At 45.5% G+C, this 11,961-nt stretch overlaps 1 protein-coding gene across 7 annotated transcripts in view; it reads right to left on the reverse strand.

Annotated features, from left to right (window-relative positions):
* LOC147117288 (poly(rC)-binding protein 3) overlaps positions 1–3,996 on the reverse strand; it is a 676,376-nt gene extending 672,380 nt beyond the window's left edge. For 4 of the 7 annotated variants that reach the window (XM_085988143.1, XM_085988139.1, XM_085988150.1 and 1 more), the window contains exons 1-2: positions 3,229–3,996; positions 3,061–3,114 (exon numbers count right to left, since the gene is read on the reverse strand). The gene's annotated coding sequence lies outside the window, so the exon portion shown is untranslated. The remainder of the gene's footprint in view (positions 1–3,060; positions 3,115–3,228) is intronic. The other 3 variants (XM_085988147.1, XM_085988142.1, XM_085988144.1) reach the window with 1 other exon arrangement.
* Between the last annotated feature and the right edge of the window lie 7,965 nt (positions 3,997–11,961).

Here is an 11,961-nt window from a genome sequence, read left to right on the forward strand (position 1 = left end):
AACAGTCTGCTTCCATCCCTGCAGAAGCCAGCACGGTCAATATTTCATATCCTCAATTGTTCTGTCATTATGCTGTGGTTGGATTAATGTAGCAACTGAGAATATTGATTAGAAAGAGTAGGTGGGGTAGGGGAGTGAGTACATTAAGGGTGAATGAGAGAGCCATGGGGAGACCAAGCTGGTTTTCTAACACATGCTAAGGGAACTAGGATCATACAATGGGTGGGAGGGGGGGGGGGGGGGTGGAAATCGGGATCAAATTCTGCCAGCCCACACTAATGCAGCATTAGTGACTAATGGATGGCAGGACAGGACTCAATCCAGATGGTGATGGCATCAGGGGGAGAGAAAATTACAGCCAAAGGAAAGAACAATAATCTCCCTCAGCCTCAGAAGCACCTTTATAAAATATTCAGTTTAACAGAGCTACAGCATGTCATCGAAGCCTTTCCTACAATTCCACTTAGGAAAAAGGAACTACTAGCCATCTTAAACTCTCTGCCTCTCTCTCCCTCATGCTTCTATATGCATCTCAGTGTTACACAGTTGCATTATTGAAATGGAAAGAGTAATATATATTTGAAATAGCAAAATACTGATTATTACAAAATACTATGTAGTTGAGAACCAGCTATAACATGTTAAACATATCTTATGAACTGCTTATGAAGGCACACATACTACTTGATCTGTTAGGGAGACACACTGCTACACAATAGAGTTTGTATTCATTTATTTTAACTAAGTTAAATCACCAAGATGAATTTAGGTCAAAAAGACAATTTATGCATTAAAGGGAGGAAATGCAGCTGAAAGTTTGCCAGCTATCTACTTTTAATTTGAAAAGTTCATTACTAACTAATTTAAAAAGAAAATGAATTATAAGAGCAGTTTAGATTGTCAAAATTATTTATTCATGCTTGTTCTGTTTCTCACAGACTTAATCATATAATACACTTTTAAAGTAATCAGAGAAAAAACTGTTTGAATTTGTCTGTATCCGTTTCATATTAGTCTAATACATTCATTATCAAGACTAGAGACACCATGTGGGCTAACCTTTGATTCACAAATAAATCCATAAGAAACTATTTTGCCAGCATTATTAAAATCATGTATATAGCTTTCCAATTTGAAGGCAGTATCCACAGGTACACTCATTTAAAAATAATATTTTTACATGGAATTGTTTGAAATGCCAGCAAGAATTCAGATTTCAACTTCTATAATTTTGAAATACATATATTGCTCAAGTCTATGAAAGAGATAGTAACACTTGGAAAAGTGGTGAATTTTTATTGTAATCTCTTGTTTAGTTCATTATTCTATTGCACTGTTTTATAGCTAATATATTAGGCAAGATTTTCTTATGAACAAAAGCCCTGAAATCATTGTTATCTACCCTTATTATAGATACTCTATAACTGAACTACTCCTGACAGTGAAGGTAGCATCTTATGGGAACGAGAATAAATAATTATGTTTTTGAAATATTTTTGAATTGCTTTGCAACTAGATAGAATCATATTAATTATGCTGAACAAGAGGTCTTTACATTAATTAGAGTACCTTATTTGCACCATTTTGAAAGATGTATCCAATCCCCTCCTTTTTAAAACTGGAAAGTGAAAACACCTTTCTACCAAACATCCCAGGATTTAAAAGTGTTATCTGCAGGCATCGCTATGTTATGACAGCTCATGCCATCTCTGTTTTTATAGTCATTGCAGTTTGAGAACCCTAGGCATTCTTCCTAATTAGCACCCAACCTGGCAACAGATGGATGCACTAGTCTATCCCTGTGCAGTCACTACACTACCACCAAATGTCAGCTTTGGCAGCCAATCACCCTGCTCTCTTAGGTCTGAAAGTAACGTATCAATTATTAAAGTACTGCTGAAAGCAAAGCGGTGTTAAAATTATGCTGGCAAGCAAGAATTCTGAATCACTAAGGATATTTATTATATGCAAAATGCTACCCTGCATCACAAATATAATTAAGACTAAATGTATTAAGTTAATCCTATGGACTAGATGTCCCTTCTTGACAATATTTTTTCTTACATGGTTTAAAAATATAAATTTTCAGAACTGTATTCTAATGGATATTATTTGAAATTTTCTGCACGTTATGTGGGGGGAGAGAACAAGTATATCTACATTTCTTCTGAAGCAAGGTTCTGGATCAAAGTTTTAATTAAATAAAAAACAATTAAACTGTACGCGATGAGAAACTGGAAGAAACAACCTTCTGTCGTCAAACCGTACATATTCGATTGAGCAGAGTAAGGAATTTACCCTTTAAAGTACGAATAGCAACATTATATAATGTCACGAGAAATGCTCAATTTTAACCCCTTTCGGCATTATAGTAACATTACAATCCCCTCTTGAGATTATAAATTTGATTGAAGTAAAACTGATAACAGGATGCTTACTTTTAATGGATTTATGGTATTTTAGCGCAAGAAATCATGCAATAAATTTATTCTAGTTATATAGAGCAAAGTTGCATTATTGTTATTCTGGTGCAAATCACGCGAATTATCCACGCATTTAAGTTAAGAAAATTAAAGCATGATCAACTAAACTCGAAAGCACTTAAAAATGGTTGTGCAAAGCCTGCCGATTAATTTATGCGTCTACTCGACATGACCGTCAGTAAATGTGTAGATTAAATGTATAGAATCGGACTCGAAACAATTACTTCATTCTAGCACAACAGGGTTTTTTTTAATTGATTTTGCAAAACAAAACTGTGACAATCTAATAAAGCTCTGTCTTGCGTGGAAAATTCCCTTCAGCTTGCTATTAAACTCAGCTACTAAATACGCGCCCAGGATAAATATTTAAATAACTGAAATCTGTAAAGTTCATTGAGTTCGACATTTCACGGTTAGCTTTTATTGGAAATTTTACGAACTTGCAACGTTTCAAGCGCGCAATCATCTTTCCCTTCGCTTCGACGATCACAAAAGTTACGTTAACAAAAAAGATTTGCTGCTGTAACTCTCACGCCCTTCCCCAAACACACGCACACCGTGCACTCTTGCTGCTCACTTTCTCTAAAAGCTGCATCCCGGAATGATGAGGCAGATTTGGATGATGCTGAGGCTGCACGAAAGAAAGCTGCTGTTTACTTCGAATGGGAACACAATCAAAGCTCTTTAAAAAACACAACTCTACACGGTTTTACAAAAAAAGGAAGTGATGAAAAGACAAACTCACCTGGACGAGAATACAGAGGAGGGTTTTGGGGGGATGCAAACGTAGAGGGTCAGAGAGGAGGGTGCGGAGATGATAATTAGATACAAGACAGGGTTCGGACTGAAGGGAAGCGATGGGGAAATCAGGGATTTTAATAAGGGTACAAGTCAGTAATCGCCCAGGTAACACACAAATATTTCGCTCTCTGCTCCTCTTCCTATTCGTTCATTTGTTTCTGCTCTACATATAATGAAGATCGATACAAGATGAGCCGGGACCGAGTTCTCTTTTTCTGTGACTGCTCGGTGTCCGACGTCTGCTTCCAGTTGAGATTTAACTATATGGGGAGTGTGTGTGCGCGCCTCTCGCTGTCTCCACTTTCACTCTCCTCGTCTCTGAACTGACTCCGTTCGAGCTCTCCGCGTACGCGCAATACGCTCTTCAATAACGGCCTCGCCTGAATCACTTTCACTGCCAGAGCGCAGTGTCATTGGCGGAGAAATACCGCGATCTGCCCTCCTTACTGCCCGCCAACCAACCGAATCACCGCCCGTCACCAAGGGCAGCTGGCGCGCGACTCAACGGCTCCGTCGCGCGCACGCAGGCACGAGCTTCCCTCCAGTCAGCAGTATCAGTAAATGAGATCCAGTCAGTTAACAGGACCAGTCGGTGCTTGTGACGGCAATAGTACATTATAGGCACGCTCAGTAATAATAGCGCCACAGCGAGTAACTTACAGCCTTACTAGAAACAACACAGGAATAAAAGCAACACGACCCTGAATTTCCTGCGTGGGCGCATCCCGAAAGTTAGACCCCAAAATGTGCCCGTTCCCGAGCCCATTCTGTCGATCTCAAATTACGCCGGAATTCCCAGCCAATCTAATTAGCATACGCCCCAAATGTAAAATGGGCGTAAATCAGCATAAACAATCCAGGCTCAAGAGAAGAGTCAAACTCATACTATACCTTCTTTAAGTATGAAAATGAAAGTTTCAACTCATTCAACCATCGTTCATGCACATTAGGCACACATGTTCAAGAACCTGCAATCAAGGAAGCTTTTCAATTATTAATGTGACTTATGCCATAAAAATGCATTAAAAGAAACAGAATATACAGTGCAGGTCTCGGTCTCAGTAAGAATAATTTTTTTAAACGCTCAAAAAAATTGCAATAAAACACCAGAAAAATGACTGTTTCCTGCTACGCTTGTAAATCTAATCGTAATTTTAAGAGAGCCTCTGAACAAGCACAATTGCAGGAAACTCATATCGAAGACTGTAACTTGGGGGTTGGGGGGTGCGTGGCCAGTTTTATGGGCAGAGGGATCAATAAACGGCTGTGAAAACTCATGGAGATTTGGGTGTACTGTTACACGCGCAACTTACGCCTAAAATTCCGCATACTTTTAAGCCGCGTAATTGCTTTGCATGCAGGTTACGCATGACTTTGGGCGCAAATACAGAGGAAATTCAAGGCCCATAGCTGAGCCATTGGCCAGTTTAACGCTCAGTCACCACTGTGACAACAGAGGAACACATTTATTCTTGCAAATACTGTAACACAAGAAGTAAATTACTGTAAACAGAGGGACTAATGCACTGTTGCAATAATAATTATGGGGTTAATTCATTATCCCAGTAACAATAGTCACTGTCACAGTACTAACAAAGGCTAATTTACAGGTATTGGGAAATTGCATATTTCATATAACCTATAAACATAAGTATACAACTGTCTGTTTTTGGAACAGACATCAGCTTTTCTGGGCGCCATTTATGCTGTTTGCACGGTGTCTGGTGAAAAGATTGATTTCACTGCTGGCTGAAATAACTTTATAAGCCTTCAGGGTTTAATTCATATGCACTTGCGGGCTATCAAGGTCATTGGGACTGCTATAAAGCTGGAGGGGTGCCAATCAGCATCTTCAGAGGGATTCAACACAAGGTTGACCATGACCAGTTATTCCCAGGGAATCCATAACTTGTTACAAGTAGAGAAATGGGCTAAAGAATATTTAGATGAAGAGTAAATAAACCGCACCCAGAACTAAGTAATAATCACTGATCTACATAATCAATGCTGTACTGGTCTCACTAGATGTAACTCCTATCCAGCTATCCAGTCAGCTAAACACTCATTCAAATAACTCCTCGAGAAGCAGGGTGCTGTTTTGAAGCTTTACTTGAATAAAAGTGTGAAACTGTAAACAAAAACAAAGTATGTTTTGAACACAGAGGTAAGTACTATACATTAGATGTTACGTAAGATGCAAAAACATGTTTATGAAAACAGAATAGACTGCTTAACACAGATAAGTAGGTAACTGTATAAGTAAATAGCACTGAAGCTAACCCTCAGTAGCTAGCAGCTAATAAACTTCTTATTGACAAAGTATTGTCAAAATACTATACCAACAAGGTTGTTGTTATGTTACCAAACAAGGATACTCACAGACATTGCATCTTGCCTAGTGTATAAGGAAGAATGGAGGAGGATAGAAAACAAGCTGCCACACTTGGACCTTGTTCACAACTGAGAAAACACTTCCTCGAATACTACTTCCTATGCAGACAGGAACAAGGTCAAATAACATGCTGCTATACAATAACTACCACTGGGGGCACTACCTACATCTAACAAGTCCAGAACACTCCCTGTCTGGGGTCGTTAACGACCCCACATAAGCCTAACTCTACTTGTCACTGGAGTCCTCTGGCGACAAAAGAAGGACCACCTCAGAGACAGGCCGAGAGAAGACCACTGCTGTTCCTTCTTTGACGACTCTCAAGTCCACCTTTCTCACTCTCCCGTCCTGGCTGGGAAGAGACTTCACGATGATAGCCATATGCCATTCATTCCTTTTTGCATGACTGTCCTTCATTGAAATGTCTGCCCTGGTGCTTCACAGCCTCATGATGATGACGCACAAGCAGAGCAGCCAGGTGATGACGACCTGGAACAAGGATGGGGTTGGTTTCATTTGTTCCTAGTTGAGACAGCGATATGCGTCCCCCAACTCTGAGAAGTCCGTCGGTGTCAACGATAGGATGCAGCTTCCGTAGACTGCTGTGAGGGGGTAGGTTGTGTTCTGCTGCTATGCACTTCAACTCTTCTGAGTAACACTCGTGTTGGATGCTCTTCATCAGAAGGATTTTGGCTCTCTTGAGCTCCTCTTCAGAGGGACTCTTATGACAGATGTGCCACCCATGGCAGCTACTCTCTTGTGTGGGCTGGGAGAAGGTTTGAGCTATTCGGGTTAGGCGTGCTACTGTCTTTATGAGAGTGTTCCATTTGGAGAAACGCTCGAAGCGTTTGGTGCTCATCAGGTCCTTAGAGATTTGAGTGACGTTTGCCCTGACTTGTGGGCGTATCTCGGAGTCAGAAACAGGGTTGAGGAGGTCGAATGACTCATTGGGTTCAGAGGAGGGCAAGGACGGATCCTGAAGAAAAGCTGGTCCTGGCAGCCATGTCGTGCTGCTGAGAAGGGGCGCTGTTACAGATCTAGACCCATGGTCAGCTGGGCTCAGGTCTGTGGGGACGTACCTCCACTGGTCGAGGGATGTGAACTGTCAGATACGTTGGACCCTGTTGTTCACGTAGACGTAGAACTGCCTAGTTTGGTTATGGATGTATCCTAGCACCACTTTGCTGTCTGTATAATACTTGATGCTATCAAACTTCAGATCCATCTCCTCCACTATGAACTCTGCAATCTCAACTGCTAATGCTGCTGCGCACAGTTCCAATCTGGGTATGGTGAGGTCTGGCTGGGGTGCCAACTTGGCCTTTCCAAAGACGAAGCCGACTTTGCTTTGTCTATCTTGAGTGGTGGCCTTCAGATAAGCCACACCTGCGATGGCCTCAGCGGATGCGTCTGCAAAGACACAAAGCTCCTTGAATTGGACATTTGAGGGAGAGAAGGATGTATAGGAGCGAGGTATTTGGATCTCCTGTAAGTCTTGAAGCGAGTCTCTCCAGGGCAGCACGGTGGCATAGTGGTTAGCACTGTTGCCTCACAGCGCCAGGGACCCGGGTTCGAATCCGGCCTCGGGTGACTGTCTGTGTGGAGTTTGCACATTCTCCCCGTGTTTGCGTGGGTTTCCTCCGGGTGCTCCGGTTTCCTCCCACAGTCCAAAGATGTGCGGGTTAGGTTGATTGGCTATGATAAATTGACCCTTAGTGTTAGGGGGATTAAATACGTGGGGTTACGGGGATAGGGCGGGATATGTGTTGGTGTAGGGGTTACGGGGATCGGGTGGGATATGTGTCGGTGCAGGCTCGATGGGCCAAAATGGCCTCTATCTGCACTGTGGGGTTTCTGTGATTGTGATTCTGTGATCTGTTCCACTCTGCTTCCATCTTTTCAGGGAGGGGTGAATCCCACTCTTCAGCGCGTGTGGAGCGTTCCCTGAGGAGCAGCCTGCCTTGTATGGTGAGAGGGGCTAAGAAGCCGAGAGGGTCGTATAGGCTGTTGACTGCAGAGAGCACTCCTCTACGTGTGAAGGGTTTCTTGTCATCCAAGGCTTGGAACGTGAACGTGTCTGTTGCTATGTTCCAAGACACTCCTAGGCTACGCTGTAGGGGGAGGTCATCAGTGAAGAGGTCTAGATCCTTGACATCCTTAGCATGATCTTCAGGGGGGAATGCCTCCATCACTGCTGGTCTGTTAGAGGCTATTTTGTGTAGCCTGAGGTTGGATAGTGCAAGCAGTTCCTGAGCTCGCCCAAGGGCACTGATGGCCTCTGCTTCGGCAGGGAATGACTTCAGTGCATTGTCGGCGTAGAACTCTCGTTCGATGAACCCTCTCACATCTCTGCCAAAGTTATCTTCTTCTTCCTTGGAAGCCTTCCTTAGTCTGTATATGGCAACAGCAGGGGACTGGCTATTAACCACGACTCTGTCTTCGACACAAGTGCCCTCAACTCCATCCCACAGCATGCTACCCGCCACCATCTCAGCACAACCCCAGCCTGGCATGAAGTTGAAAAGGCCATCCGACAACTGAAGAACAACAAGGCCTCAGGAGCAGATGGAATCCCTGCCGAGGCACTAAAGCATGGCGGAGAAGCACTACTGGCACGAATTCATGAACTAATTTCTCTTATCTGGAAGGAGGAGAGCATGCCAGGGGATCTCAGAGATGCCGTAATTGTGACCATCTTCAAGAAAGGTGACAAGTCCGATTACGGTAATTACAAAGGAGTTTCCCTGCTATCTGCCACAGGGAAAGTCATCACAAGAATCCTCCTCAATTGCCTTCTCCCAGTGGCCAAAGAGCTCCTCCCAGAGTCGCAATGCGGATTCCGCCCACTAAGAGGCACAATGGACATGATCTTCACCGCACATCAATTACAAGAGAAATGCAGGGAACAGCACCAACCACTGTACATGGCCTTCTTTGATCTCACAAAGGCCTTCGACACTGTCAACCATGAGGGATTATGGAGTGTCCTCCTCAAATTCGGCTGCCCTCAAAAGTTTGTCACTATCCTCCGCCTGCTTCACGACGGCATGCAAGCCGTGATCCTGACCAACGTTTCCACCACAGACCCAATTCACGTACGAACCGGGGTCAAGCAAGACTGTGTCATCGCACCAACGCTCTTCTCAATCTTCCTTGCTGCAATGCTCCATCTCACCCTCAGTAAGCTCCCCACTGGAGTGGAGCTAATTTACAGAACAAACGGGAAACTGTTCAACCTCCATCGCCTCCAGTCCAGATCCAAGGTCATCCCATCCTCTGTCGTCAAATTACAGTATGCAGACGATGCTTGCGTCTGCGCTCACTCGGAGGTCGAACTCCAAACCTCATAAACACCTTCACCGAAGCATACGAGAGCATGGGCCTTACACTAAACATCCGTAAGACAAAGGTCCTCTACCAACCTGCCCCTGCCACACAGTGCTGCCCCCCGATTATCAAAATCCATGACAAGGCCTTGGACAACATGGACTACTTTCCATACCTCGGGCGCCTACTGTCAACAAGGGCAGAGGTCGACGACGAAGTCCAACACCGCCTTCAGTGTGCCAGTGCAGCCTTCGGTCGCCTGAGGAAGAGAGTGTTTGAAAACCAGGACCTCAAACCCAGCACTAAGCTCATGGTCTACAGGGCAGCAGTGATACCTGCCCTGCTGTATGCCTCGGAGACATGGACCATGTACAGCAGGCACCGCCGCAAGATCCTGCAAATCCATTGGCAGGATAGGCGCACCAACGTCAGTGTTCTTGCTCAGGCCAACATCCCCAGCATCGAAGCTCTGACCACGCTCAATGAGCTCCGATGGACGGGTCACATTGTCCGCATGCCCGATACGAGACTCCCAAAACAAGCGCTTTACTCAGAGCTCCGGCACGGCAAGAGAGCCCCAGGTGGGCAGAGGAAACGCTTCAATGACACCCTCAAAGCCTCCTTGAAAAAGTGTAACATCCCCACCGACGCCTGGGAATCCCTGGCCCAAGACCGCACAAAGTGGAGGAGAAGCATCTGGGAAGGCGCCGAACACCTCGAGTCTCTTCGCCGGGAGCAAGCGGAAGCCAAGCGCAGGCAGTGCAAGGCGCGCACGTCAACCCAATCACCCCACCCACCCACCCCTTCAACCACCGTCTGCCCCACCTGTGGCAGAGTCTATAGGTCCCACATTGGGCTAATCAGTCACCTGCGAGCTCATTTTTAATGTGGAAGCAAGTCATCCTCAGTTCCGAGGGACTGCCTAAGAAGAAGAAGATTGCCGAAGGCGTGGACACACATTCTGTAGTCCACAATGTGACTGCTGGGGTCATTGTTGCGATACCACAGGAAGCGGCGGAAGTCTCTGTGGTCTTCTCTCACCACAAAGCAGTGAAACGTGCTGGATATCGGCAGTGATGGCGACGGGCTCTTTCCTGAATCTCATGAGTACCCCCAAGAGGCTATTGTTGAGATCGGGCCCTGTGAGGAGTGCATCGTTGAGAGAGACGCCCTGATATGGTGCACTGGAGTCAAACACCACGCGGATCTGTTCTGGCTTTTTGGGGTGATAGACTCTGAAGGAGGGGAAGTACCAACACTCTTGGCCTTCCTGGAGCGGAGGAGCTAGCTCTGCATAATCGTTGACAAGCATTTTCTCGACAAACTCTAGGAAGTGTGCTTTCATCTTTGGCTTCTTCTCTAGTGTGTGACGGAGTGAGTTAAGATGATTATAGGCATACTCCCTATTGTTCAGCAGCTGTCGTCTGGGGTTCTGGAAGGGTAAGGGTGCAACCCAGCTGTTAGAGCTGTCACGAGAGACCTCATTGTCCATAATCTGGAGGAATCTCATGTCGTCGATCGATGGAGCAAGTTTGTGGTAACTGGTGGTGCGACAGAAGACTGACTGACCCAGGTTTTCTCCAGTGAGCATCATCTGTGTGTTGTCTGTGGAGATCAGCGCTAGGGGATTCCAAGGCTGGGCCGTATGACTGAACTTCTCTGTCACTCGGATCTGGCTACTGCATGGTAGCTTGGACGACCATTCTCCAAGATGGAAGTTTTGAGTGTGTTCACCTGAGATGGCTTGTGAGCACCCCTGAGGCACACGTCTCCAACAACGACCCAGCCGTGGTCTAGCCTTTGTGCGAAAGGGGCGTCATGTGGACTGTTGATCTGTTTCCTTACCTTATGTACCCTCAGGATGTCCCTGCCCAACAACAGGAGTATGTCTGCGTCTGGATCAAGAGGTGGGATCTCATCTGCAATGCGTCTCAGATGACTGTGGTGATGAGCTGCATTTGGAGTGGGAATCTCAGAACGGTTGTCGGGGACTTGATTACATTCGATGAGTGTAGGAAGGGGGAGACTAATCTTCCCGTCGGCTGACTCAACAACATAACCACAGGCCCTCCTGCTGGCTGTCTCTGAAAGTCCAGCACACGTCTTCAGTGTGTAAGGCGACGGACTTCCTTTGACCTTGAAGATGTCGAAGAACTTGGATCTTGCTAGAGAACGGTTACTTTGTTCGTCTAGTATGGCATACATCTTTTCAGATTCCTGGCGACGTCCTACAGGGTACATATTAACGAGGCATATCTTGGAGCATGCTCTTGCGCTCACTCCCTCTCCACACACCTCAGTGCACTTGGATGTAATCTCCGGACCGGCAGCTCCCTCTCTCTCCCCGCTGTGCTCTGAGGCGGGAGGAGGCGACTCTGACTTCCAAGGAGCTGGGCCTGGGTGGAGTGCTGAAATGTGCCGATCACTTTCACATTCTGTGCATTTTGCATCTACCTTGCAGTTCTTAGCGAGATGGCTCGTGGAGGAGCAGCACTTGAAACATATGGCATTCTCTTTGAGGTACTGTTTGCGGTCTTCCAGGGACTTCTCTCTGAAGCCTCTGCACTTCTTTAATGGATGGGGCTTGTTGTGGTTGGGGCATTGTTTGCTCATATCCTCGGATTTCTTCTGATCCCTTGTGTTCTCGGTTGAAGACACTTGCATTTTGTGGACAGATATTGGTGTCTTTCCATGTCTGTCAAACTTGTCTCTTCTGGCAAGTGCTGTGTGGGAGGAGAAGAAGTTGAAGCTGGGATCTGTCCTGGCTTTGGCTTCTCTATGGATGAAGTTGGCAAACACAGAGAATGGAGGGAAGGTAATGTTGTGCTCTAGCTTGAACCTTGACCCGAATGATGTCCACTTCTCCTGCAGATTGAATGGAAGCTTCTCAACGATGGGACTTACCCCTCTGGAAGTGTCTAAGTACGATAGGCCAGGTAGGTAGCCGTCCTGCTTTGC

Source organism: Somniosus microcephalus, chromosome 5 (assembly GCF_052327205.1).
Source record: "Somniosus microcephalus isolate GS21.2 chromosome 5, FLI_Smic_1.0, whole genome shotgun sequence".
Taxonomy (NCBI): domain Eukaryota; kingdom Metazoa; phylum Chordata; class Chondrichthyes; order Squaliformes; family Somniosidae; genus Somniosus; species Somniosus microcephalus.